This window comes from Taeniopygia guttata, chromosome 4 (assembly GCF_048771995.1).
Source record: "Taeniopygia guttata chromosome 4, bTaeGut7.mat, whole genome shotgun sequence".
NCBI classification, from domain to species: Eukaryota; Metazoa; Chordata; class Aves; order Passeriformes; family Estrildidae; genus Taeniopygia; species Taeniopygia guttata.
In genome coordinates, this window is record NC_133028.1 from 42,893,434 (window position 1) to 42,921,182 (window position 27,749).

The 27,749-nt window shown below is 42.3% G+C and overlaps 1 protein-coding gene across 1 annotated transcript in view; it reads left to right on the forward strand.

Annotated features, from left to right (window-relative positions):
• Positions 1-15,673: 15,673 nt before the first annotated feature.
• FBXW7 (F-box and WD repeat domain containing 7) overlaps positions 15,674-27,749 on the forward strand; it is a 175,361-nt gene continuing 163,285 nt past the window's right edge. Inside the window, exon 1 of the mRNA XM_030271517.4 lies at positions 15,674-16,306. The gene's annotated coding sequence lies outside the window, so the exon portion shown is untranslated. The remainder of the gene's footprint in view (positions 16,307-27,749) is intronic.

Sequence of the window (27,749 nt, forward strand, 5' to 3'; positions counted from 1 at the left end):
GGACTCAAAGGTCCAGGCAGGCAGCACAATAACTAGCTCCTCTCTTCCTCTCTGTTTTATTTGTTTATGCACAGAATGCATCTATTCTGTGAACACAAGATTAGTCACAGGATCCTCAAGTTATTACTATTTATGGATATATATGTTAGCATAAAATACTACCAGCCCCAAACTCCTCCCTCAATTTTTGATGAGGAGTTATTTATCTATTAATAATTAGGTTTAATGCTCCCATATACTAGACTTCAGTACTTGTTTACACTGCTTCATGCCAAAGCTTCAAATGTATTATAGGGGAAGTTCATTATTTTTGATTTATAATTATCTATGACAAGACAGATCTTAGACAAGAGCAGAAGAGAGCGGGAAATTATCTACTCATCCTCTGTTTATGCAACTACTACAAAGAGGCATGTGATGGCTTTGGCCTCAATCCAGCTACCATTCATCTCTATACAACTCTTTCTATGACTATCATACAAGAATCATGGAGCCCTTTTTTATCTCCTATTAACTCAGGTGTAGACAAGCCATTGCTTTCAGTCTACATATATCCCAAGATGGTGCCTCATAGCCAATGAGCTACCAAGTGACAGAACAAAACTTCTTGTTGATATATGGCATTATTGTTCTCCGGAAAATAAATATTCCTGTAGCTTTGGTGATTAATTTTCCTCCCATATCCATGTCATTAACTAGCAGCTGGGAAAGTCAACTAATCAACTACACTACTGCAGCTCTGGGAAACTTAAGCCAAAAAAAAAAAAAAAAACCAAAAACCCCAGACCAAAAAAAACCCAATCAAAAATAACCAAATCAACTAAAACTTGTTTAAAACCAGTGACACTTGACAATTCAGTCATGCCAGCTCCAGAGCCAATTTGTTCCCTGATGCAACCCCCATGCCCCATGCAGGGTTGTACCAGCAGCAGCCAACTTGCCCCCTCCCCTTACCCAGGCAGGCTGGTCCAAGGGCTCACCAGTTCAGGGGCTCTGGCAAGTGCTTCCACACCCCAGTCAGTCCCAGACTGCCTCAAGCTCCAACCCTGCAGCACTGTGGCAAATATCTTGACAAGCAAGCCTAGGCACAGTCCCTGCCTGGCTCACTGCATCCCTTCTCTGCCTGCCCCCATTCATTAAACCTCACAAAAGCATGGAGCAGTGAGGAGTTTGTCCCCACAGAAGACACACTGCTCTGACATCTCCAGTTTTATTATTGGGTGTTGGAATCTGTGGGTATTGATGATTCCGAGATTGTAGAAAGTCTCTTTCTGCCCCGTTGCCAAAGAAGAAGCCATAATTAATCTGTGCTGTTTTCAAGGTTGTTTATTTTTGCTTATCTATAACATGTTCTGCTGCCCTGCCGCAGGTCTGTCCTGCAGGGCAGTGTATGGGGCTCTGCCCCTCAGTGGGATGTTACAAACATTATATACCAGAAACTACGTGTGCTATATTTACAATAATGTGCCAATATCTATCATCTACGTTGAACAGTGTGTCCCCAGCCTAAACCAATAGAAAAATGCCAACATTACAGTAAAACATAGAAGGCATGAAGAAGGAGGAAAAGGACAAGACACACCCAATTCCTCCATCTTGTCTCCTCTGAACCCCTTATCTAGAAACCTAAAATTTTACTTTTGCAACCGTGCCACACTTAATTATTACTCATATCAAACACGTAGAGCTTGTAATTCATCCTGTAAGATTGAAAACTCTTTTCCATGGACAGAGATCACAGACAGTGTCTCTCGGGGCTCTGTACAGGGGGGTTCCCGACCCCCTGCCAGGGTCCCAGGCCCTCCAGGGCAGCTAGAGGGATTCCCACAATTGGGGTCTTTCCCACATTACACTGGAGAGATGATTCAAAGTAGTTTGTAATTTTATAGTCTTCAGCTCTTTGCCCCACCCGGTGTCTATGTGGTTTCTCCTCCTCTCAGTCTATTAAAAATGCCACGTACAGAAGCCTAACAATTTCTTCCTCTCTTCTAGAAATCCTTTTTAGAGTTTTGACCTCATCCACACACATAAGCATTTTATTCCCAGTAGCTGGTAGTCTCATTACCCTTGTCTTATTTTGGACCACAAATTTATGGTTTTGTTTGCTGTTTTCTTGCATGCAATACTGTGCCTTATTTATTTCCCTGATATTTCTCTGCCTGCTGTCTTAACACAGTCCTTGATCTTAGAGAGACATGGTCTGCATCTTTTTTGCTTCCAAAAAAAATCACTTCCCCTAGTGATTTTCCAGCAATAAACCTCTAACCTCTCTCAGAGTAATATGAAAATTCACATATATTTTTTTACTTTCAATCTGCAGATTCTTGCATTTGTGCATATAGACTATTTTACACTTGAATATAAAGCTGAAATTAAAAATAATAAAACAAATTAATTGCTTGCATCCTCCCATCCATTCTAAACTACGTTTATAGAATTTATTCCATTACTATGTGAGCATCTCACTCCCTGGCTCCTAACCCAGCTGCCTTATAAATATAACAAAGCTTTCCTCCTGGCATAATTTGCTGCTCTGTTTTTCTTCCCCTTTCACCTCACTCTGCAACCAGATTATCCATAGGGAGTGGCACAGGGCTGCAGCAGGGAGCTTTGCCTGTCTCTTCTGGCAGCAGGGGATAATTCAGAGCAGGACGGAGTCTGTGCCAGGTTATACTGGGGCTGGGTTATACTCCTCCTAGGTGTGAACTGGGAAGAAGCAGAAATATGTCTTAAAGCCCTGGCACTCCACCCATATAAAGGATCCTGCAATCACTACCCAGCTGAGAATTCAATTTGTCATTTTTTCTGAGACAAAGGCAATTGCGGCATTACACCATCCCCTTCCCCAAGGCAGGGTCATCTCCCGTAGCTGCAGTGTGGTGATTTTCCAGCTGCATCCCTTCCTTCCTGGGCAGCCAGGGTGGGTGGTCACACAGCTTTCAGAGCAGGGCTACACACCTCTCACCCAACCCAACAGCTTCAGCACCTGATCTGTCAGTGCTGGGAGTTACTGACAGCATTCAGCCTGAGCAGAGCAACTAAGAGTGGCAGAGAGAACGTTTCAAATTTGCAGCACCAGCAGCATTTGAAAGGCAGAGCCACAGGATGTCCATAAGCAGATGGGGGAGAAGACCTTTATATACAGATTACACAAACACACTTAAGCCTGTATTCATTGTTAGTTTTAAGATAAAGCCAATAAGGTTGCTACTCTTTTCCAGTTAAATCTACACATTTTCAGTCCCAAGATCATGCCTAAACCATGTGTTTTAAATAGAGGCAAATGTATCCACCTGTACTGTTGAAAGCAGTTGGCAGTTAACCCAAGGGAAAAACTGGGATGGGAACAGGTTGGAAGACAAGGCTGGCTCAGTTCACATCCAAGAGGCAGCATGCACGAAAGACCCTGGTGTAACAGCCCAGAAAAAGAGGGAGGAGAAAAGCAAGAGCCAAAGAATTCAACTGCTGTCTCAATAAATTCTTATTCCATAAAAAGACATCAAAATTAGATCTACACATCATGATAGCTTCTTTTATATATAGACATGTAGTTTCTAGTGACTGATAGAAAGTAAGCAGAACAGTTGCTAATTTTATTGTGAAAAAAAACCCAGAACAACACAGTGATTTCAAATTGTTCAATCTGAAAGTGACTAACACAGAGAGAGAAAAGGGTTTCTGATTACAGCACCTGCAAGAAGCTCTTCAGGCTCCTCACCCCTGTAAATGTTCTTTCAGCATTGAATGTGCCTAGAGCTCTAGAGTGCCTTGATTGGATGGCATTAGAAGATATTTCCAGACAGATGCCTTAAACAAAGCCTGCAAGTCTCCAAATACAAATGTGCCTTAGTAAGAATGTTTATATATGAAAAAATAATTCTATTTTTCAGATATTGCCTTGTCATGTGACATATTGCAGTTGAAATTATAGCATTTTATATGTCTCAACACTGGGAGACTGTCACCATAAAGCATTATATGCTGAATCTATAGTCAATATTGAAATATTCAACGGATGAAAGCCGGAGCTAGACAAATGCAAAGCAGAAATAAACATTTTTAATTAAAAAGAAGAAGTAAACTAGGATTGGAATGCATTTGTTATTCTAAGACTTTTTCTGAAGAAACCTCTTTTCCTTCATGATCTAGGAACTCTGAACTACCATCAGCTGCTGGCTAGAGACATTTGTTTGCTGAGCCATAATTAGAAGAGTTTGTAACATCTCTAAGATCCTGCAATTATGAAGATGCCTCCTGTGCACTGTCTTCTCTGCACCTGGAAAAACTCTGTTTTTCAAAGACATGAGTATGGCCAGAGGATGTCAGCACAGGTGAAAATCCAAGATCTGGGAGTTATAGGCCAGGTTCATTCCTTGACTTCCACTCACTTTAGACTACCTAGAAGTCAGTAAATTAAGAGTATTTGAACTGCGAGCTAGGGCTTTTTTTGAATGAGTGTTTTTGGGAGTTGTGATCCCTCAGCACATTTCACACTGCACTAAAGCTCACCATGAGCCTCTTTGCTGAGGCACCCATCACCAAGCTCCACCCCAGCCCCATGGTGGGTGATACTATAGCACATCCCGCCCTAGAGCGCCTTCTCAAACTCACATTACAGCAAGCTCCCGCTGCACTTTCTACATTCCTATTGAGAAAAAGTTCTGTAAAAAGATTTTCACTTCCTAGCTGTGCAAAGGCAAGTTTCATCTTTACTTCTCTGGCCACAGACACCTGTCAAAACATGAACCTAAACATTTCCAGAGTTTGCTGTCTTCAGCCTTCTACCTATGTAGGCAAAAGAACTGCCCAAATTTGAACCTATAGCCTACTGCTTGCCAACATGCCTAACTGAACAATCACATTGCTGTTAGATGTTCCAGCTGTGCTACTCATTTACTGCCACTGGGTTACTTTACCAGAAAAACACACAAAGTTCAGTTTGGAGAGTCTTTCATGTTTGGGGATGGGGGGAGGTTTGTTTTCTTTTTTTACATAACTGAAATATTTCTTCCACTTACTTTCTAACCTTCAGCAGTTTTGTTTTTTTTCCTAGCCTGCTATGTGTGGTTGCTCCTTAGTTACCATGACATCCACTAATGTGCAGAAGGTTAGAGCCCAAAAAACAGCTGAGTCACATGAGAAGATGGACAAGTTGTCAAGCAGATAACTCTTAAAAGCACGCAGAGGCTCCTTGGCTGACGTAAATCAGTGTAGCACCATTGAAGTCAGAGTTATAAATCTCTCCCTCTGACTTGGTAAATACCTTCAAGGATCAGAGCTGCACTTGCAATTCTGTTGATGTAGTTGAACTTTTAGGTACTACAGCTACAGATCTCTGAAATAAGCACAAACACAGATGTAAGTATGTAATTCAGCGTTTATTGGAGGATATTCTGTGACTTTCCTGGAGGTATAAGCAAAAAACGTAAATGGAATATGAACACTGAAATAAAAGCAGAGGTGAAACTAAATCACAGATCCAAAGGACATGGAACAGACTTGAATTTCAGGGCACAAGCTCTCCCCTGCTCCAGATATCAGGTGCTGAAAATCCAAGTGACTGATAGGAGTTTCACATTTTCCTTCTTGTGGGAAAGTAAACATTAAGAAATGTATGGTCTTGCAGCTTCTGCATTAGAAGATCAGGATATATCCAGCTTGGAAGGCTTTATGACAGCCATGGGACGGGTAAGTTAATGATGACACTGCATGACATATTGGATTGCCTTTTTATTTAAATAGGTAAAGTCCTAGCCCTAGTAAGGTCAATGTGAATTCTGCCAACAGCCCAGGAAACTCTGTGTTATGTTTGCTTTAATAAGCATTTAAAAACCAAATGAAGCCTTTGGGAATGAAACACAACCTCTCCCGTGCTAGGTTCGACTGTGGGTTTGATGAATTCCTGCTTCCTTGGTCACTGTTCTCAGGTGGGCTCAGCCCCCAGCATCACCACAACAGAGAAGAAAAAGGAGCAATTAGCTGACTGAGCTCCAAAATAAACCTTCTAAGAAAGGGCTATTTCTGATCTGTTTTTTATTGAGGTTGTACAAAAAGCTGCTATTGTAGTGAGGGTGGGGACAAGGCTGTGCAGCAGAAGGTGAGAGGGGCCCCCAGGGCTCGCAAGCTCCAAAATTGTAACATGACAGTGCTCTGCAATTGCATGGGGGGAAAGCCCAGACTGTGTTTCTGCTGCCAAATCAGGGGGGGAAACTAATACAGACAGTACTTTTTATAGAGATCCCTAACAGAGTCTGAAATTTCAAAGTATTTTTTACTACTCCTCTATCCTTGAGTGAAAAATCAAACCCCTGAAACTGATTTTGCCTTTCCACATTGGCTAGCCTAGCTGATCAGACAGTGAAATGACGGGTTTTTTACTGGTATCAGCATTAATAGGAATCCAGAAAGCCACGCCTGTCTAGCAGCAGTTACTAGGGATCATCATGCTTTGTGTACAGCATCATTAACACACCAAATGAGAGGCTGAAGGAAAGGCTGCTGATGCAGCCTGGGCTCCCACAGGAAAGCAGGAATGCTGTCTGCTGAGCCTTAGCATGCTGCTTTTCCTCCACAGCCTTGTATGTGTGAGTTTGTGTTTTTCCTACTCCTGCAAATTCCACTGCAAATTCTACTGTTAAAGTGTGCAAAGAGGCACTGCAAGCAATGTCAGGAACCAGCAGGAACTTTTCTTGAGCTGTAGCAAGTGTTTTCAGTTCTGTGTCACTGAGGCCTCCCAGGCACCTGATGAGCACAATGCTGAGCATTACTTGCAAAGTTTGAGAACTGTCTAGATTAAGGCGCCCAGCACTATTAATAGTCATGCAACTAATCGAGTATTATAACTCCAGGCCTTTTTTTCCTACAAATAACAAGAGTCTTGAAGTTCCTTGCTGATTTAGAAGTTTTATTGTATGGCAGTAGCCTTCTGAGCATCAGTGAAGATGACAATTGAGAAGATGTTCTGGATGAGGAATTTTTGTTAAGTTGTTTTCTAGTAGTCCTTCTGCTAAATGGCAATTCTGCAAAATAATGTGTAGGTCCATTGCTTTGCTTAATACAAACAGTGAAGAACCTGAACCAAGCAGAGCTACAGAAGAGATATTATGTTATCTTGCCTTTGTTCAAGCTTATGACGTGGGTCAAGCCCATTATACTTGCCAAGCGACAATAAATATTTGACCTGTGAATGCTAGAAGGGAATTCATCCTTATTTCCTCCCCTTGGATTACATAAATCTGAATGACAAGCTATTTAATCTGGGTAATAGTTAACAGTCTCTGATTGCAGCTGTTAATATTACCCAAAGGAATACCAGCTACTGGTCAAGAGTGCTGTGGTAGCACCTTGCTAATGAGATCCATATTTGAGGGTACTCAGACTAATAGCTTGATTCCCATAAACCCATTTCAAAAAAAAAAAAAAAAAAATTGGCATTTATAATAACAGGGTCAGTAAGAGGGTCCAACTATATAAGAATCCTTTACATTTTTGGAGACTTATTTGGACTGCCTCTGAACATCCTGGAATTGCCTTCAGCTTTCCCTCTCAGGCAGCTGAGACTACTTTTTACTTCTGGTAAGAAATTGCTTTCAGTCTGGTTTCTTTAATTAAAACTTTTAAAGCATTTTACATTGCATAATATAGCCCCCATAGAACCATCACCTCTGAAAGTGATGGTGACCTTCAGAATAACTCTTGCAAAGCACTAGGGAATCAAAAGTGTGTTTTTGTCTTTTCTCTCTTTTTTGTTTGTTTGTACTTCAAAACGCTCTTTCCCACTGATATTTGGAGATGTCAACTTTTTCTGTTTTGGAAAGTGGTTTTATACTGCAATGCTAACTTGTATATATGAGATAGATGGAACATAGTAATCTGAAGGGATCAGTCAATACAGCAATTGTCATGGCTGTAACACCTTCTCTCTTCAGGGTTTCCTTTTCCAGGGGAAAAATATAACATTCAACACAAATTCATGGTATAATTTTTTCCTCTTCCTTGAACCAGGGTCATCCCTAGGAGCCTTCTAGGGTAGCTTTCTACACTACTCTCTTCTGGAAAATTTTGTGTCACCTGCTCACAGCAAAGCTATGCTGTGGAGAACAAACCCACAGCTCTCTGGTTCCTTGGGTAATGTCTGTTGGCTGTGCCTTTGAAAAGAAAGTTTGGGAATTCTCTCTGTGAAGTTGGGCTCTTGGATGAAGACACTTTCAAAGTTAGATTTCCTACATGCTTAATGTTTCTATTTCCTGATGCATTTGTTTGCTATTTGATTTAATGTGATATGGTTCTGATGAGAAAAGCATTTTTCAGGTAAAAGAGGACGCCAGAGAGTATTGCCCTGGGCTTTAACTCTGCTATTTGGAAGCCACTCTTCATTGCAGCATTTAATCACTTTCTGTTACATTGATGCAAATTTGTTGAAAAAAATATCCCAAATAACCTTGAGCTAGTATAAAATGTTAAACTTTTCTGTCTTTCTATTTTCCTTAGGGCCCCAGCTGAAGCCAAATAAAAAAGGGTAGCAGCATAACTGGCTAACCAAAACTTTTATTTTGGAATACACCATGCAGAGAGGAAGATTTTTTCCTTTTTCATATGACTTTCCAAATATGTATAGTTTTCAGATTCTATTGTACAATTTGGTGTAACAGCTATACCTTGATTTTTCTAGTACACAGTCAAATTCTTTGAAAGTTGCTCTTATGGTTTTCCTCCCTTTCTGTATGTATATGTATAATTAAAATATCATTATTGAAATATAAGTAGTCAAAATCAGTTCGTTCAGGAGAAACACAGCTACAGATACTGACTGTATTTTCTGCGGTCATGGGAAAGTTTGATTTACCTGGATATGGGAGAAACAAGAATGAACTCACAAGGAAAAGAAAACAACACAGGAAGCAAGTTACTATCTGGAGAGCATGAAAAGTACTGGAAATAAAGTTCTAGACCTATATAAATTTGCCAGGATTTTTGGTTGTGAAATGTAATATCAGAAAAGACTCAAAGCCTATGATTTGATGAGATAATGTTGCCTCTCTGGGGCAGTACTAATGGCCTAATTCAGATAAATTGAGAGCTGTCTGTCTCAGGTAGACTTTGGGATAGTTCCTTTAACCCCATTATACTGACATCATTATTTTGGGGCATCAGGTGGCAGTGGGCTAAAACATCAGAGTCCCATTTTACAGACATATAATTACAACCAAAAGTACAAATGGCTCCCAAAACTTTATTTGATGAGAAATTTGTGTCACCTGTTACATTTAGTAAGCATTCTCCAATTTAGCTGAATACGAGTCCAATGTCTTTTTACCCCTAAGAATGTCTTTTTTATATTTATGCAAACCTTTTTGCAGAAACTGTTTTCCTGAATAATTGTTTTATAAACTCCAGCCATTGGTGGGGAGGGGGGAATTGTTGATGGCCAAAGGAAGATGGCTGAACAAAAAATTATACTGGAGAGCAGGACAGTGCTAGATAATATTTGAAATAAATGTGAAATATAATTATTCAGATTTATGTCAAGAAATGATTCTTAAATTTTGTAGAAATACCTCTGAAGACATGAACAAGAATGTGATGAAACGTCTGGGAAAAAAATGGGGCTCTGCTATGGTGTGGGGATATTCAGCACTAAGATCAATCCATAGCAGAAAACAGTGATGTTACCACCAGGTTTCCACACTGGTTTCCTATGAACTGTTGTTTAATGGAATTATAAATAGTTTAAATATTGCAGCTGTGACTCAGTTATTTTCAATACCGGGGAATACCTTATTAGGATTTGCTCCCACCAAACCTTCTTTGCTTACCATGACAGTCAGGCTACCATGGCTAAATATAGATTATAGAAGAAAGTTGCTAACACTTTCAACTTCAAGCACACACTTAGATAAATACTATAAATAGGCTGATGTTTTGTAAACTAGTACTTGCCAGAGGCACAGACTACATGCTTTCCTGTGTGAATTTTTTCCCTGTTTTGCCTTTATGAGACAATTAGCTAGTCTTACATATCTGAGCTTTCTTTTTATTACAATTAATTTCAATTTGCAGTCCAATATCAGCAAGAGACTGACAAAGCTTGTGAGCAGCAAGCTTTCAGGCAAGCTGCCCAATATAATTTTGCCAATACACTGATCTGCACTACCCTTGTTATGTCTGTCCTGATTTTGCAAGGGCACAATTAATTCTAGTTCTTGTGCTAGCTTAGTCCTGGTGTAATCACAGCCTTGGTGGACCTGACAAACTTTGTGTTTTGGTATGGATTTGGAGAACATTCAGAAATTGGTTAATTTGCATGCATTATCATGAGTGTTAGTAATGGACCAAAATACTGCCTGTAAGGTTTCTAAGATTGGAGATCTGAGCCTGCAGTGTTGCACAGGTCAGATCAAACTGGGGCTCAGTTCCAAACACTTCACCAAACTCCATGCTTTTGCTTAAAGCCGTGTCCTTTAAAAGTAAAATTTTGTATTCAGTGCAAAAAGAAAAACATCAGCAGCACTCTTGCATTAAAAGCAAATTAATCTGTCAATATGCGGCTCACTTAGGCCAGAACTGTTTTAACTCTAGTTACACTTATTTTAAGCTACAGCCAGACATACAAAGGCAATTAACTCTGTCATTGAAAGTAGGGTATTTGTATAGATGGTCTTTTACCAATCTTCTCTCTGATTGTACTGTTTCTTTTCTTTTATATGTAACTTCTACTAAAACCATTACACTACCTATAATAGAATGAGCAGAAATGGAACAATAGCATAAGGGAAGAAAAAGCTCAAAGGTCTTGCATCCCTGTAAGTACCAAAAATGAGACCATTTTCCTGAGTCAGGGTAGGAATTCACAAATCCTCTCTGATGTGATATTATTGCTGTGAAACTTTTATGTAAATGTCACAGCAAAGGATGGTGGTATTACCAAAACCTAGGGTTTGAGATTGAAATTTCCTGTTGATGAGATCATCAGTGTTATCAGCTCTCTGAACTGATACTGTCACAGCATTGTCCTTTATCTTTACTTGCAGTCAGATCCTGGGACTGGTGTAGTTATGTCTGGCTAAACTTTCATCAATGTTTGCTGCAGTAAATTTACTCCCTTTGTCTCTCAAGTGGGGATGTCTTGGGAAATAGGGTCCAGTTCTTTGGCTGCATCCATGAAAATTTACCTTGTCTATCTTGGAAATTTTGTCTCTTTTCCAGGCTTTTTATCTGCAACTGAGAAGTATTAGACCTTTTCACCTCTTGAAAATGAGATCTTGTATAGCTTTTTCTTAGTTTATCTGTTCATTTTATTGAAGAGAATATTTACATTATAACTCCACTTGAGCTCAGTATGTCCATGATGACCTGTTCCCTATATCCTAAGATGAAAGATGATTTTAATTCTTGTTTTCTTGGTATTACTTCTGTTGTATCCTCTCTATTTTGTTTGAATGCAATAGGTTCTGTCTACAACCACAATTTTATTGTCTAAGTCTGCTGCAATGTGCTTACACACAACTTTACAGTACTCAGTAATGCCATGGGAGAAATGTGAATTATGTCTTACCAGTGACTCTAAAACACTCTTGAAAAGAACAGCAAGAAAAGGGAGACAAATCAAATGTCTGTCTGCTGGGAAGAAGACAGTTTCAGTTCCATCATGCAGGGTATTTAAAATGACCTTCCCAAGGTCAGCCAGGATGGCAGTTTCATTTGTAGGGAATTAAAGGTAGAACTAACCGTGTCTTTGATCAGAAGATTGCCTATCAAAAAGAGGAGCTCTTTGCTTCTTTACCTCAGGTCTGTCATACAGACATGAAGCAGAGAGAAAGGATGTTTCATACCATTTAGGAAGCAGCAGCAGGCAGTCTGAATTGGTAGATTTAGTTTTAAGTAAGGTTTTGACAGCCTATGTGTAGCCTAAGCACTACAGCTCAAAGGGTGAAGTTTGAGCCGGATGAATCAATCTGTATTTCACTAACAACAAGAAGTGTGACTCTACTCCCTTGTGGTTTGCTTATCTTGCCTCTTTTGCTACCTTTTGTCTGCTCCTGAGATTTTTTTCTCACCCAGCACAACAAGCTGTGATTACAACAGCTGCTGATCCGGAGTCCCCTGCTCCATTGCCTGCCTCCTCCTACACCAGCAGCGCAACAGCACAGCTTCCCCACACCTCTGGTCTGTGTTTGGCAGAGGGAAACCAAAACATGGATAAGCACTTTGCTGCAAGCCAGGACTATGTGTCTGGTGTAACTCCCTCCTCACAGGAGTCCTGCTAAAGGGTCTGTTTCTCAGGCACTAACTCCGCCTCAGAAACCCTCCCCAGTCCAGGACCTGCACATGTGTGCACCGCTGATGACACCATTATATGGGATGCCTGCATCTCCCAAACCCTGACACTTGCAGCCATGCAGTATGGGGAGGTTATAAAAGCTGAAGCATCTGCCTGAGACACAGCTCAGTTTCCATTCTCATTTCTGCAGGCACTGGGATGCGCAGCACTGCCAGCCATTAGGATATATCTACCTGTAAACAACTGGGGAAAATAATTTCTAAAAAGTAAGGATTCAAATTTAAATTGCATTAGTCAAAATGAACTAAACATTGTCAGAAGACCTCTTTCAGCATTACCATAATTTGTGTCCATGTTTTCCCACACAAAAAATCCTTAATCTTTCTCTTTATCTGCAAACAGCTTATGGAATTTATCATAGATGTGTGATAAAACCAGCTTACAAAATTTGTAATGGGTGCCTGATAAAACCAGAAACGTGGGCAAATTAAAAAGATTTTTAAAATGGTGATTTAGTATTTGAATGTGCTCCTTTCATTTGGCTGTTTCACCTTATTATTTATGGCATTTTAAAGATGACATGGTATAATACAGGGTCAGTTTCCTCTATAATAACAATTCTATAGCAGATTTGTTACTCATGCGTGTGCCCTCTCTCTCTTGGCTAGCTCTCACATCATCTAATTTTCTATGCCTTTTAGCACGGAATCTTTTCAGTTACCAAGGTTGTTGATTGCAGTTTTGCCATTAAGTTTAATAGCAACCTCTGGTACGGGTGGTAGTCCATCAAGATTAAAAACACCAGGGGAAGAAAATACATCCAGACAGACAGCAAGTATCCCTTCAGCCTCTAGGCAGAGTGCTTAAAAGCCCCAGTTTTTCTCTTCCTCTGTCACGATTTCATGCACAGTAATAACCTTTGGCAAGGTTTTTGCATTCTCACTGGATTGTATGTTGAAAACAATACAGTTCCACTTAAAATTTTTCTGTGTGTTATTTTTAAAATCAGTTTTATTGAAACTGTCTGTGTGGTGGCATTCAAGTCTGGCATATGACAGTGTGATTAGTTCTGCCAATGCATTGATCTGCAGTACAATTCCTATTTTTATCCCTACTGTTTGAAGTATAGTCACTTATGACCACATTTCCATTAAAGACTACATGCTGAACCAGTTTAATCTGTGACTAATAAAATAATCGTAACATTTTCATTAAATCCTCAGTCAGTCTAAGAACCATCATAAGTGCTGGCAGAGTAGTGATTTTCTGTTCCTTGAGCGATGCATCTGCCATTGTCAGTGATCTACACTGATTGGAAACCAACTTTTTCCTTCATTCCCTAGTAATGTGTACTCAGTATTAGTGTCCCAGTTATGTCTGACCTACGTGTGAATTTATTATTCAACTGGCAGAGAGAGAACACCACAATTAGTAGAAAGCCAATGGCATAAGCAATAGATCCAAGAAACAGAAACCAGTAACCCCTTGACATGGATAGGGTCTGAGGAGAGAAACCTGTGTTCTCTCAGCTCAAGGGGCAGAGATCCATACCGCAGACAAAAGGTTTTAGCAACGCTATTTCCTTTGCAGAGGGCAAAAAATGCACGTTTTGGTAAACTTGTGGGGAAAAACCTTGCCAAAATGAAAATATTATTCATGCAGATTTAATTCCTGCCTGCTCCAGGAATAAGAAATTCAATTACCCAATTACATGTTTGCCTATATACTTATTGCAGGGCTGCTTTGCATACTGTGGAAAAGGTGAGTGATGTTATGTGGGGAAGCAGGCCTCACTAGTGAAGGAGGCTTCTGTCTGCAAAAGCACCCCTTGCCAATTTGTTACAATAAGCATAAGCTTGGCAGGAATGGATGTGTGGAATTTCAACTGGTGAGGAAGGGATGTGCCTGCAGCTCTCAAGAGTGAGAGTGCTTCTCTGCTGCATTGCCCCATTGGAGACATGGTAGAGGTTTGGAGACTCAGAGGAGCTCAAACATCTCTTTTTAATACATGGGAAAAGAAAAATCAGGTAAACAAGGTAACAGGAAAGGGTAAAGAAACACTAAGCAGAGGATGATGGAGAATAAGAGACAGATTTAAAACTGAACAGCAGACATGAAAAAGCTAGTGGGCGATTGGAAGGCTTTTAGTGCAGTCAGACATCCGGGTCCCAATGCTTGTGTGAGGTCTGGGCAGAGCAGCCGATGTCTGCCTGGGCATACCCTGACATGGCAAAGATAAGCCATGATCTTTGGAAAAGGAAGGAAATGACAGACCTAAGGTACCTGAGTAATCTTAATTTTGGTCTTGTTGTATATGCTTTGTGATAGCAACAGTCAAATACTGATTTTTTTTTTTTTACTTTTTACTGAGGCCTAAGATTTTCTCAGCGGCCAGGCTGAGAGCTGCATTCAGCCATCCCACATGCTTAATGATCGACAATTAGGTGTTCAGTTTTTACCTTGCTGTTTGTTGAACAGTGCCATATATCAGCATCACAAACCAAAGGAGGCCTAGTGGAGCTCTTGTGCAATGGCCACGACTCTGCAATTAACTGGAGCGCACGTCTGTGGAGCGGCTGAGGGAGCTGGGCTTGTTTCACTTGGAGTAAAGAAGGCTTGGGGTGACCACATCGCTCTAAAACTGCCTGAAAGAAGGGTGTAGCTAGATGAAGGTCAGTCTTTTCTCGCAGCAACGTGACAAGAGGACAGTCTTAAGCTGCACTGGGAGACGTTTAGTTTGGACACTAGGAGGAATTTCTTCAGAGGAAGGGTAGTTTGGAAAGGGGTCTGCAGGGAGGTGGTGGGGTCCCTGGAAGTGTTTAAGGAATGACTGTATGTGGCACTATGGTGTAGTTGACCATGGCGGTGTTCAGTGATTTTGGACTCAATTTCCAACCGAATTGATTCTGTGATTCTGTTAGAAGTTCTTGTAAATAACACTTGGTTTAACCTTAGGAGAGCAGGAACGGGGTAACCATCATCCCCATTACTGGGTTTGCAGCGCCCGGAGCCCGACTGACAAAGTGCTGCTAGGGACAGGTGAGCCCCAGTTTCTGGAAGCACCAAGGGTGACCAGCACTTCCCACCGCCGGCTCCCGCACAAACCGAGCGGCGGCCGGGCACAGAGCGGCGAGCACCGGCATCGCCCCGGCACCGGCCGTTCCCATGGCGGGAAAAGGCGGAGCGGCCACGGGGCCACCCCCTTGTCCCGGGCTGAACCGCGCGGCCGCGGCGGGACCTGCGCGGCTCCGCCTCGCCCGCCCTCTGCATCATCGCTGCGCGCCAGCAGCGGGGCGGGGCGGGCCCCGTTGCCGGGTTACCGCTGTCATCCGCCCGCGCCACCGCCGCGCTCGCTCCCTCTCCCGCCCGCCCTCCCCGCCCCCTCCCGGCGCCGCAGGAAGCGAGCGGATCCCGGGGCGCTGCTGCCGCCGCTCCCCCCACCGCGCCCGGCGTCCCCGGCCCGGCCCTGCCTCGCCGCCCAGCGCCCCGCGCCGCCGCTCCCCCCACATGCCGCAGAGCGGAGCGGTCGCGGCGCCGAGCCCCGCCGCCCGGCTGCCCCGCCGCGTCGCCCAGCCGGGGCCCTGACGGCCCCCCCGCCGCTGGAGCCGGGGCCCGGCGGCGCCCGCAGTGCATGAGAGGGAGAGCGCGGCGGGGGCCGCGGCCCGAGCCACTCGCCTCCCGGCCGGCGGCGGTGCGGGGACCGGCCCGGGGGGCGCCGAGGGGCGGCGAGGCGGTGGCTCCATGTGAGAGGACGCGGCGGCGCACCTGATCCGCCGCCGGGACAGCCGCAGCCGGGGGCTTTCCTCGAGGGCCACCAGTCCGCAGCCCGCCCGGGCGGGGGGGGGCTGGACCCGCCAGCCCCTTTGAAGTCACCCGGCCCCCGGCGGCAGCCCCGGGGCGGGTGGGGCAGCGGACCCCCTCCCGCCGGGGGAGAGGGGCTCCGCCTCGTCTCCCGCATCGCCCCGCCGGCGGGAAGGCGCGCGCGCCGCGAGCGGAGGGAGAGCCCAGCGGAGCCCGTCCCGAAAAGTGAGTGCGAGCGGGAGGAGCCGCCTTGGGAAGGGGCTGGGTGCCCCGGGGTGCCGGCCGAGCGGGCGGGGGGCCGGGGGCCGGGCCGGGGGGCGCGGCGCCGACGGCCGCCGTTTCCCATGCGGCTCACGTTGCCGGCCGCGCACGGTCTGCTGCCCCACGGTCCACGCGCCGCTCCCGCCCGCCGCGGAGACGGGGCGGGAGGGGAGTGCTCCGCCACGGCCCCCGGGGAGGGCCGAGGTCTCCTCCGCAAGTTCTGCCGCCCGCTTTGTGCCGGGAGCGGCGCCCCCGCGAACAAAGGCGGCGGGCTCGGACCCCTCCGTCCCGTCCCCGCCCGGGGAGCCGAGCGGAACTGCCGCGGCGGAAAGTTGTGCAAGGTTGGGAGCGGAGCGCACGGCCGCAGTGCTGTGAGCCCCGAGGGTTTCAAACGTCCCCCACCCCGCTCCCCCGTTTTCCTTCTTTTCACTGTAGGTTGAGAGGTTCCTAACAGACCCCGCGGCTGCCTCCTGCCCGCTCATTTACATAACACTTAGGTGGAAAATGTAGCTCTTCTTTTCGCGGAAAAACATTATTGGAGAGTTGCTTATTTTCCATTTGAAGTATTTTGAATGTGTTTTAAAAGCCAGGAGTAGTGTTGGCTCTTCCTGTTTATCGGACTAGTTGCTGCTTCATGAGGCACGAGAGTGCTCTTGCTCTTACTCCAGACCTTACTCCGGGAGTGGTTAAAAAAGGGTCTCGTTTGGGAATGGGACTGTTTGCTTGGGTTCTGTTTTGCTTTGATTTTTAGCATTTCCGCCCCGTACATAATTTCCCGCTGAGCAAAAACTGTATCAAAACTTGAAGTGTTTTAATAGAGTATCTTAACTTTCTTTTAACTGAAGCAAACAACACCTCCGTAGCTTGTCAGGGAAAAAACAATTGTGTCTGCTAGTGTTAAATTGTACTATTTGGGTGTTAAAATTTATACAGCAATTTTTTACATGTGAGGAGGATGTACTAAAAAATGAAGAGAGTAGGTTGAATGTCGTGTATTTGATGAGACAATGTTCAGACAGAGATCCAGAAATTGTAACTCTTGTGTGGAAGCTGTTGTCTGCATGCATGAGTCCTCTCCACATCTTCCTGGAAGGAGTCTAGAAAGCCTTTGAAGGAGAAGGTTGTAGGGTTTGTCGAGCTTTTCATTAAAAGAAGAGTGTACAGCTTGTGAACATCCTGTGGGCCAGTTGCTAGGCGCCTGCTCTCCTGCGCTTTCTTTACCAGATGCAATTGAAAGCAGAGGAAAACAAAACGTAGGAGAAATGTACACAGTTGCTGAAATATATGGGTGTGAACAGAAGGCCATACTCCAGCATTCCAGCTATGGATGCTTGCTCTGTGCTTCAGTTTGTGCAACGCTTTTGAAAGCACTTACTGCCTGTTTCCCAGCTGTATACTTCTACATTCTGCTGAGGAGATAGTCTCTGAAAACCTGAGAAAACCTAGACATAGATAGGAATTTTAAGGTAGGCAGGGCACCTGATCTTTCACAGTTTCATTTTGAGACACAGTTTGCTGAAGGTAAGAAGATAAATTTCTTTCGTTTGAAGTATGTCCCTATCTTAAGCTTTGCTATTTTGAAAAGGGGTGTAAAGAAGTTGAACTCTACATTTGGTTCATTCCTAGCTTTTCTCAATCGCAGAACTCAGTGGTTAGGAAAGGAAGTTGCATTCTTTTCAGGCCACAGTGTTAAGAAGTTGGTAAGTTCTGTGCTGGATTTAATAGCTACAGGAGCAAAATGACACCATGTCTTTTTTTTCCATGTGTTGATTACACTTGTTTTAAGTCACTTTCTAGTCCCAAACTTAAATCTGCCCTTTCTCAATCATCATCCAGTTTTTAATGGCAGCCTGGTTCTGTCTCTTGATGGCAATTATGCATTCTTGTTGGTGTTCCAGGTTCATAAATATCTCAAAAAGATATATCACTTCATGTTTTTAAATTTTTTTTTGTCAAGGTTTAGATTTTTCCTCCTACTGCAGCTTATATCTGATCAGTGTAGGTCCTTTGTTCAAGCTGAATAACTTACTATACAACAGCGTCTGTTTGGAAACATAAATGTTTATTAGAAAGTATGTGATTTGCATTTGTGTTAACTTCTAGAAAAGCTTTTACAACAAATAACTTTTTAGTTTAGGGAAAGAAATACTTTTTATCTTTAGACTTAGGCTGACAAATTAACTTTACTTCCCCTTATGTATGCACGCGGTACTTTGCAAAAGTTTAGTTTGTTACTTCAATGGAATTTTTTGTCTCTGAACCAGTAAAAGAAAGGAATGGTGTGTGATGATTTAGGCCAGGCAATGTTACTAAAAGAGAGGAATGCTAGTCTTCTGTCTCTTTAAAATAAACAGAGTTTTAAAAATTTGGATGGTATTTAATGAACATGTTTAATCTTCTGAATCTTTTTGTGAAGAGACATGCAATGGTGGTATGTACATTACACTTGAAATAAAAGTAGCATAAAGATCTTATCTGCAGAGCTGGTTCAGCTTTGTCATATGTGGACTGTGTGTGTCAGGTAATTCTAGAAAGACATGATAAACTTTGCGTCAATTGCTCATGAAAATGCTCTTCCACGACAAAATATTGTGCTTTAGTCAATTTGTGGAAACTGATGGATGATTCAGTACTGAAATGCTCTAAGTATTCACTGGATAGACAAAATCTATTTACTGCGATCACTGCTATGGATATTAAGATAGTTTCTTGTGATAGCAAAGACTACAAAGATTTTTAGATTTGTCTGATGAAGACCTAGACCCATGTAAGCATGGAAACTGACTTACTGCCAACAAACTTTTTGATCTTGCTTTGTGGTGGCACAGCCACTGATTATTACACAGGCTCTTCTGGCTAAATCAAGCAAGGACAGTTTAGCCCAGAGGATGCCTGCAAATGACTGTAGGCAGCACTAGATGCTAACAGGTGCCCATCTCAGAACACTCTTCTGGCTGCTATTAGGGTGTTCTTTCGGGCTGTGTCACTTCTGTGTGTTTGGCAGCCCTTAGTGGCTTTCTCTTGGGTGAACATGTTTGGTGGCTTTGAGGGAGGTACGGACAAGTCCTTGTTGTGAAGTGACTGGTTGTGAATAAACGTGTTGTCAGATGTATTGGGTTCCTTCTTATTCCTGTGTTAAGCAAGAGGAAGAATACTAAATCCCTGTCCATTCCTCACCTGTCACAGTTTTGTACTTAGTAGAAAATGAAAGGTGGTTCTCCATCTTTCACTTTGTAAAGATTATTGGTGAAATAATAAAGTAATCAATTTTTGGCTACCTTCTCTTTTCAGCCAAAATCAATCAATAAATATAACAGCTTGATTAGGCTCTTACTTAAGCATTAAACTACACATTTGCTTTTCTTTGAGAGTTTTGCATATGCAAGGTGTTTTTTGGCTGTAATGAATGTGAGAGGCATTGTGGCTCACTTGTGTGGGGACATTTATTGGGCAGGAAGAGGGAATGGGAGTAATTAAACTGTTGCAGTGCTGTGAATCCTACCTGGGTCTTTGCAGCAGTGGTTCTGGTTAGCTACTCCAGTGTTTGTCCTGTATCAGTGCATACACTGCAGTCATGTATTTACTAATAGATCCTTGCTAGGTTTTTTTGTCAGTAATGTGGACATGATTTATGTCTGTAATGTCAAGTACTTCAAAAGTAAGGGATGTCAGGAACTACTGCATTCAGTTTTGCTCATGCTCACTATGGCAAAAAATATGTTTTCATCTTGTCAAGACTGCTCGTTTTTTTGTTAAATAGACAGATCTGTGTAATTCAGGAACTCTATTTTGTTTTCTCAGTGTTCTCTGAAACAATTGCAGTCTTTTTTACAGGGGTGAAACTATGCATTTTTTTCTTTGTCATGCCTAACCTACCAGCAGACATCTTTTCATTTGCTGGGGCTATTGAAGATGTTACCATCAGCTAGAGGATACAGCACCCATAGCTGGTTGGTAAGAGGAGGTGTGTGAAATATTGTCCAAAACTAGCTTGTTTTAGGTAAGCTTTGCCTGAGTCTTGAGCTTATGTTGGCTTTATTTTGTGGAGGACGAAGTGTTGGTGTGTGCTGTTTTGGTGGCACACTTCTGGTGTGATGGTTTCAGCAGCTGTGCGCTTACAGGTAGCTGGAACAAGAAGATTTGCTCTCAAACAGTTCTTTTTTTCCCTGATCCAAGTCCCTTCAACATGATTGATGGTGACTATTGCACTAGGAACTAGTAGAATTTGTCTGGTTTTCTGACAAATATGGCCATAAAGAGAAGTGTGGCATGTTTTAATTAAGATATAAAAGAAACAAAGAAAAAACCCCAACCAAACAAAAAAGTATGTGCTATTTTCAGTTTTGGCTGTAATTTAGAGCTATACCAGTATGATACATTTTGCAATTCTGTTTACCTATTTACCTTAGCTTATACTGAAAAAAAGAAAAAAGGAAACCAGTTTTCCTTTAATACGCTTATAAAAGGTCAAGTGATGCTTAGATTTTTGTAATCCAAATATGTTATGAAACTGATTAACATATTGATGTACCTTAGATGTTTTGTGGGCAGGGGTCATTGGGATGTGGAGGGAAAGGAATGGGTTTCTTGAAATTGCCTGGTCTCCAAACTCCAGTTTTGGAGAAACCTCTTGCAGGTAGTGCCTGCTGAGCTAATGTAGGTGAGTCTAGTTTGTCTTGTGACTTGAGACTGGATGGCTCCTTACAGCAGAGGGCCGGCTCTGAGGTAGTGAAGTAATGCTTCATGTTCAAAGGCTGGCTATTCAGAGATGTCCAAAATGTGGTTGTTGTGAAATGCTTTTTTGCTTGAAAACCTTTCAGTGGTGCGGATGGCGTGACCTGTCTGATACTTCTCTGGAGAAGCAGCACTGGGCAGTCTATGAGCTCTTCAGCATGGACAGGCTGAGATGAAGCGCACTCAAGAAGGAAGGGCATACTGCTGAACACTTTCTAAGCCCAAGCTCTGCCTCCTTACCGAGGTAGGAGGGCTGCCCTGGGTGGAGCAGAGAGGCATACATGTGCTGTGGTGAGACCTGGCCTTGAGCTGGAGCTGTGGCCAGTGGGAGGTTAGAGGAGGGTTGCAATAGAGTTGCAATAATTTCCCCTTAAACTCCTTACAAACCTCAATCAATAAATCTCGCCACTCTAGTATCCTAGGTTGTAATAATAAATTAAATCTTTCCCCTGACAGTTCTCCCTCTTTACACATGGGGCTCTCTTTGAAAATAAAATATCTGAACTGATTCTGAGATAATCATTGTACTTGTTCCAGTGTACCCTTTCCCTGTTGGATCAATTTCCTGGTCCAGTGTCAGAGCTTGTTCTCCCTCTTCAGCGCTTCATCCTTAAGAAATGTTGCTCTGGATGGCTTGGAATGTGGGAGGTGACCTTTATATGATACAGGTTTCTAGAGACTACCCCTGTGTGTTTCCTTGGTGGGTTTATCAAAGAACTTGAGGGTGGTGGTGGAGACTCGATTGCACATGAAGTTTTGGTGGGTCCTTTTGATAGATTGAAGGATTCCTTAATTTGGTCATGCAGAGTCAGAGTTACTCAGCTGTGGCTTTGTGTTTGTGTAGGTTGTGGCAACTTCTGTGAATTTCAGAAGGACAGGAGCTGCAAACCCTGGGTGTGTGTTGTTGACAGTATCTACTTAAACTCTGCCCTCTTTGACCATCATAATATCCTTACTGCACACATTAGCTGTGTTCTCACAGACGCTGGTGGATACTTTGGAGCATATGCTTTTCAGGATAAAGTCTACTATGTTTTCTTAAAAGTGAAACTTTACATTTAGATCTGCTGCAGTATGCAGGACATGCCTATGCTTATAGGGAGTTAGTTTGCTGTATTGCAAAATTTCATGTGAAAGGTTATTACTGTCTTTATGTAAAATATGTGATGTGTTTTATAGGACACATAAATATAAATGTCCCTGTATATCTGCAGGAATGACAGTAGTCACAGGGAATTCAGAACTGAACAGGCTACTTCAGGACAAGCTACTTGTCTTACTAGATGACTAACAAGCCCAAAGCATCATAAGCCAATGGGGAAGAAAAGGTTTCAAGCTTTTCCTCAAGTTCCCTTTTTAGGAGGGTAAGCTGCTCAGTGTGTTCCCTGGCAAGTGTAAGCCTTTTCAGCATTGTAGCATACTTCATGCTTGAGAAGTTGCTCACTAGCTATTGCAGTAGTTGCAAAATCTAGCATTTCTGTGCTAGACCTGACAGTAGTGGGTACATTGCTTTTGTTGACTTCTTCATTGCCTAATAAGGCTTTAGAATATACTAGAGAGTATTTTCTTTAGTGTTCAAGGCCATAACATCATTGAATAATAACCAAAACTACAGCCATGGATTCAGACCTCTGTGAGGACATATTACTCATCTCTTGTGGCAAGTGTGACCCCACACAGCTTGGCATAGTGCTGAATCTCTGTTGAAAACAGGATGTCTTCACCTTTGCTTCACCACTGTCTATATCTTTTGCTAAGCTGTATTACTTGTGGCCCTGAGCTTGGGCCAGTAAACCTGCAGTTTGCCAGGAATGTCTACTTCTCTTGCTGTTTGTAGCTTGTCATTTTGTTCTAATTCATGCAATGATACTCAAAGTGAGAGATGATCTGGCACAACAGAAAAGGACCCTGAAACTGTGATCCTGGGGATACCCTTGTCTAAGTTATTTTAAATGTTTGTTTCTGAGTTCTGCTGTGGCAGTTTCATCTGCTGTTGCCAGAGCTGATGAGTTTGTCTGCAGATCTGTGGCATTTCTCTGAGTGGGTGGATCACTGCATGACAGGTAACTCTTTTTTTCTTTACTACAGAGTACAATAGTGACAGTTTTTATGGATCTTGAGGGCTAATCTTCAGCATCCTTTGAAGCATGCTAAGGCAGAGTTGCTGTGGTTTCCAGTGGTTTTATTATTTTAATTATTTTTTCTTTTTTTTTTTTTTTTTCCCCAGGGAACTTCAGAAACTGTTTCTTTCTCCACATACATAAATAGCAGTTCCTATTTGATCTTTCAGCAAGAATGGGTTTGAAATAATTCATTTGGGGCACTGTGTTTGGGGATTGCTTTTCTCTTAACTTGCTATTTGCTGCAAGAGTTGATGGGGAGGGAGACAATGATCAGACCTGCTATTCTTCCCCCTCCTGGCCCATATAAAACCCAAGATGGGGCAGACATGACCCTTATGACAAACCTCTGCTGGAAGGGGGCAGTTATATCCCTCTGCTTTCATGGTGTGTTAGTTGTGTTATCTCTGGCAGCAGGTGGATTCTGACTGTGCTGTTGGCAGTCTGGGTAAGAGCTAGACTTGGACACTGCTTGACTCCCAGCTTGCTGGACTTTGTTCTGCCCTGCACTTGCTCCACTCTACCAACTGTGTGATACACAGCTGAACAGCCACTTGGTGCTCATGAAACATGTCAAGAGTAGCATGCAGGCTTTGGTGGCCCCTGAATAATATGGTAGTAATACTAACTATGTTTTGACATTATGTGTCTTCAGAGGAGTGATTATATGTGTGAAAGAGGTCCTACTAATAGTATCTTAGGTGGGCTCTAATACCACAGGTGGCTGAACTTTACATTTTGCAATATTATAATACAGAAGTGCTTCTGTTAATAATCCTGATTATCTCCATAATTGCTGCTTCCTTAGGTTGTCCAGATGTTTAACCTAAATTTGAAAGTTTTGCATAGCTGAGTGCACTACAGCTAGGGCAGCTCTTAGACATGGTTTGCTGTAGCAAAGCAACTTTGACATGCAGTTACATTTAGTTTGTTTTCAGGACATCCTGTATTTTCATCTCATCTTCAAGGTCAGGCTGAATGGGGCTTTGAAAAACCTGGTGTAGGGGAAGGTGTCCCTGCTCATGGCAGAAAGGTTGGAATTATGTGACCTTTAGGATCCCTTCCAACCCAAACCATTCTCTGATTCTATGATTTCAGGTTGTGTATTGTATTACCAGTTTATAGCTTATTGCCATGGTGAATCTGTTGTTATTTGTGCTTTGAACACTGTTAGGTTTGACTGTTTTGAAATCAAATAATTCCTGATGTGCTACAAAAAAGTAGTGGGCTGATAGTGGAATAATTGAGGGTCAAAATTCAGCTCTGCCATTACTGACATTTGGCCTGGTGGGAGCAGTAGATAACACTTGGTGTGACTCAGGAGCACAGGCAGGAGTTGTGTTTGAAGACTAGAGGTGGGTGGTGTCCCCTGTCATGGGGTGGGTGTGTGGCTGTCTAGTGAGGGGAGCTGCATGCTGGGGTTGCTGCCTGCCTATTTAGGAGGTATGTACAGTCATCCTGCTCAGCTTGCAGTTGTTTACATGGGCTGTGGGAACCTTTCAAAGGGGTGCTGGGAACGACTGGCAAAACAAAAGCTTGTTTAGTGGCACAAAAGAAATGTTAACGTTTTGGTCCTTCTCATTCCTATTGTTTGTTTACACTGCAGAGCAGTGGGAACAAAATTGATTGCGTAGGTTAGGCACGACCTAGCGAAGATTAAAAAGGAGAAACTCATCATTAAACATTTTACCCTTCCTTGATAAAATAATTTCAAATATCACAAAGGTTGAAATGTTATATTCACTTGTCCTTTATGGGGTTGTAATTTCATATTGTATTTGACCTGCTTAGTTGCTACTGTAAGGAATGGCTCCCAACAGCTTCTCCATATCTCTTCCTGCACTACCTATTGGTTTAATCTAATTTTTTGTTAAGATTATTCAAATTAATATTTTGCTATTGATTTTCTATAATTTAAGTTCTCTGAATTTAAGCGAGAAGGGAACTAAAAAGCAAATTGAGTTGTCTCAGTGTGACACAAAATGTGCGTTAGAGCTGGCACAGGGGATGCACAGCTGGCAGTGAATCCTTTAGGCACTGGCTGGCCATTAGATCAGCTTAACTGTGCCCTGAAAACTCATGGTTGTGGTTTGATGATCTGCTGAAACCGGTGTGGAGCGTGTGCTATAACTGAACGGGCTGATCTTGTTCCCCCTATTCCTTCTTCACTTTTGTGGTTGTGCTGTCTGCTTCTGAAATCCAGCTGTTTGTGATCCAGCATGAGTGCTACTCTTGCCTGACTTCTTAGCCTTTTCAGTAAGGAGAGAGTGGTATTGGCCCTTTTAACAGCAAGAGAAATTTAAGTAATCTGAAAGTGTTTACAATCCTTATACTAAACTGCAAAAGTATTGTCATATGTATCATGCTGTAAACTATATGCATGATATAAACCACCTTCAGCACTACTGCCACTTCAGCCTTTAAGGTAGAGCATGTGCATGATCTTCAAAGGTTTTTTCCTTGAGTTCTCTTCATATCACAGTCATAAGCACGCCAGTCTGGACAAACGAATCCTTTTATTCAGTAGAGCTACATTTAACACAGTAATTAAGCTGCAATGTACAGAAATATTAGTATTCAAATCTGTAAAACACAAGGGAAACAAATTGTTCTGTGAGTAGCGGAGCTAGCAAAACCTAGTTTCCTGTGGATTTATATCCTCTGCCTGCTGCTGTGTCCCATCACTGCAGTAACAGTCCTGATTACTGTCCTGTTATCTCCTGTGACCTCCCTTATCACAGCATGTCAGATCCTGCAGCCTGACTATTACACCACTCCCCACATAACCTACCTGCTAGCTGGGGTAGAGGCAGCATGTGCTGTGATGGTTGCAGAGCTGGGCTTGGTGGCTGCTGCCAAAGGGGGAAAAATTTCCATTCAAGAATTATACTGATTGTGAAGCTCAGAGTTTAACATTTGTTCTTTCTGCCTATCAGTTGCCATCTCCAGAAAAGCAGTGGGACTTCATTATGAGGTGTGTGTATCTTTGTTTTCAGAATCACTTTTCACAAAGATGTCTTGTGGCACTGGAAAGCTTAATGTATAAAGCTTCAAGTAGTTCTGTTCTTCTTTATGTTATTTGTGATGCTTTAACTAAGTTTAGTGGAATGTATTCTTTTTGTTATAAAAATCCAGTTAAGCTCAAGGTTCTTAGTGGCTTTTTTTCTATACCTTTTCCGTTATATTCTTCTCAGTTACAATCAACATACCTAAACTTTTTGATGGTTTTGGCTTTCCCTTTAAGATGCCTGTTACTAAATATCACCTTTTTTAACTTTTAGTTTAACTGCATTTCAAACCATTTTTATGCCTGCCTAGGAGTGCTGTAGATTTACAAAGTGCCTATTTAAAATGCTGTATGGAGTTTGTAATATACCAATTATAATATTCTCCAAAATATTTAATGCACATCCTAAGTTTTCCTTTTACTGAGTATTACTCTTCTATGGACTACCAAGGGTCAGTATGTTTCTTTCTGAATTTGTTGTCCAGGAAGTTGGTGAGTAAAATATTCACCTGGACACCCAATACCTTGTTGATTGTTTTATTTGTCTATCATGTATTTTCCATTTCATTTAGCTTGGTTAGACTACATGAAATGCTTAAGGTTTCTTCCCTTAACCTTAATAGCTTTTCTGTGAATGAGTTTTGCTGCTGCCTTTTGCTTTCTGGACCATTAGGGAATATGTGTTGCAGTTCTAGTGCAGAACTGTGGCCTTCTGCTGTTAACCCTTTTCTGCAAATTAACAGACCACTTACTGCTTTTTCTTTTGATGCTTTACTGCTGGCATCTAAACACTAATGTTTTCCCTTAACACCAATATTAATTTTACTTAATGGCCTCTTGAGACTTTGAGGGAGGTTTTTCAAAAGTCTTTCAGCAATTTCTCCCTAGTTCACTGTTGTTATTATAAAATTCTACTAGTCTAAAAAAGCATGGTTTCCTTTCCAGAAACCACGCTGTGTAAATTCTCTGATATTAACCTGCATATGTTTTACAATCGTTTTCTCCAGACAATTGTTTCAGCTAGCTTGCTATGCATGAATGGCTTATTTGTTTGTAACACATTAAATCATATTTACTAGCTCTTTCAAATGTAGGTAAGTACTGTGTTTTCTCACATTCTAATGCCAAGTATTTTTAGTAGGAGGTGAATGTAATTTTTTATTATTTATAAATATTTTTTGTCTTGTTCCTGTAGAATCACTCAGTTCTGATTTCTGTTAATAAAATGAAAAAATGCAAAAGTACCATATTTTCTCCAAGGTGTGTTTATTAGCTCTGTCCTACTCCCCCAAATTGTGTAGTGGAGTGGTGGCAGCTGAGAAGCTTGTGTGCTTAAGTAGTCTTACACTTTGAGTGCATTGTCTAGGAGATCTGGGATTTGGATGGCAGAAACATTGAGATGTGCAGTGGAAAGGGAAAAAACAGGCTGTAGAGGTCTTCCTAATTAGTGAATTAGGAAGCCTGATGCCTGTGACATATTCTTCCATTTTTCTGTTTGTTTGTTTTCAGGAGGGAAAACAACCTGCAAATAAACCCAAAGTGAATC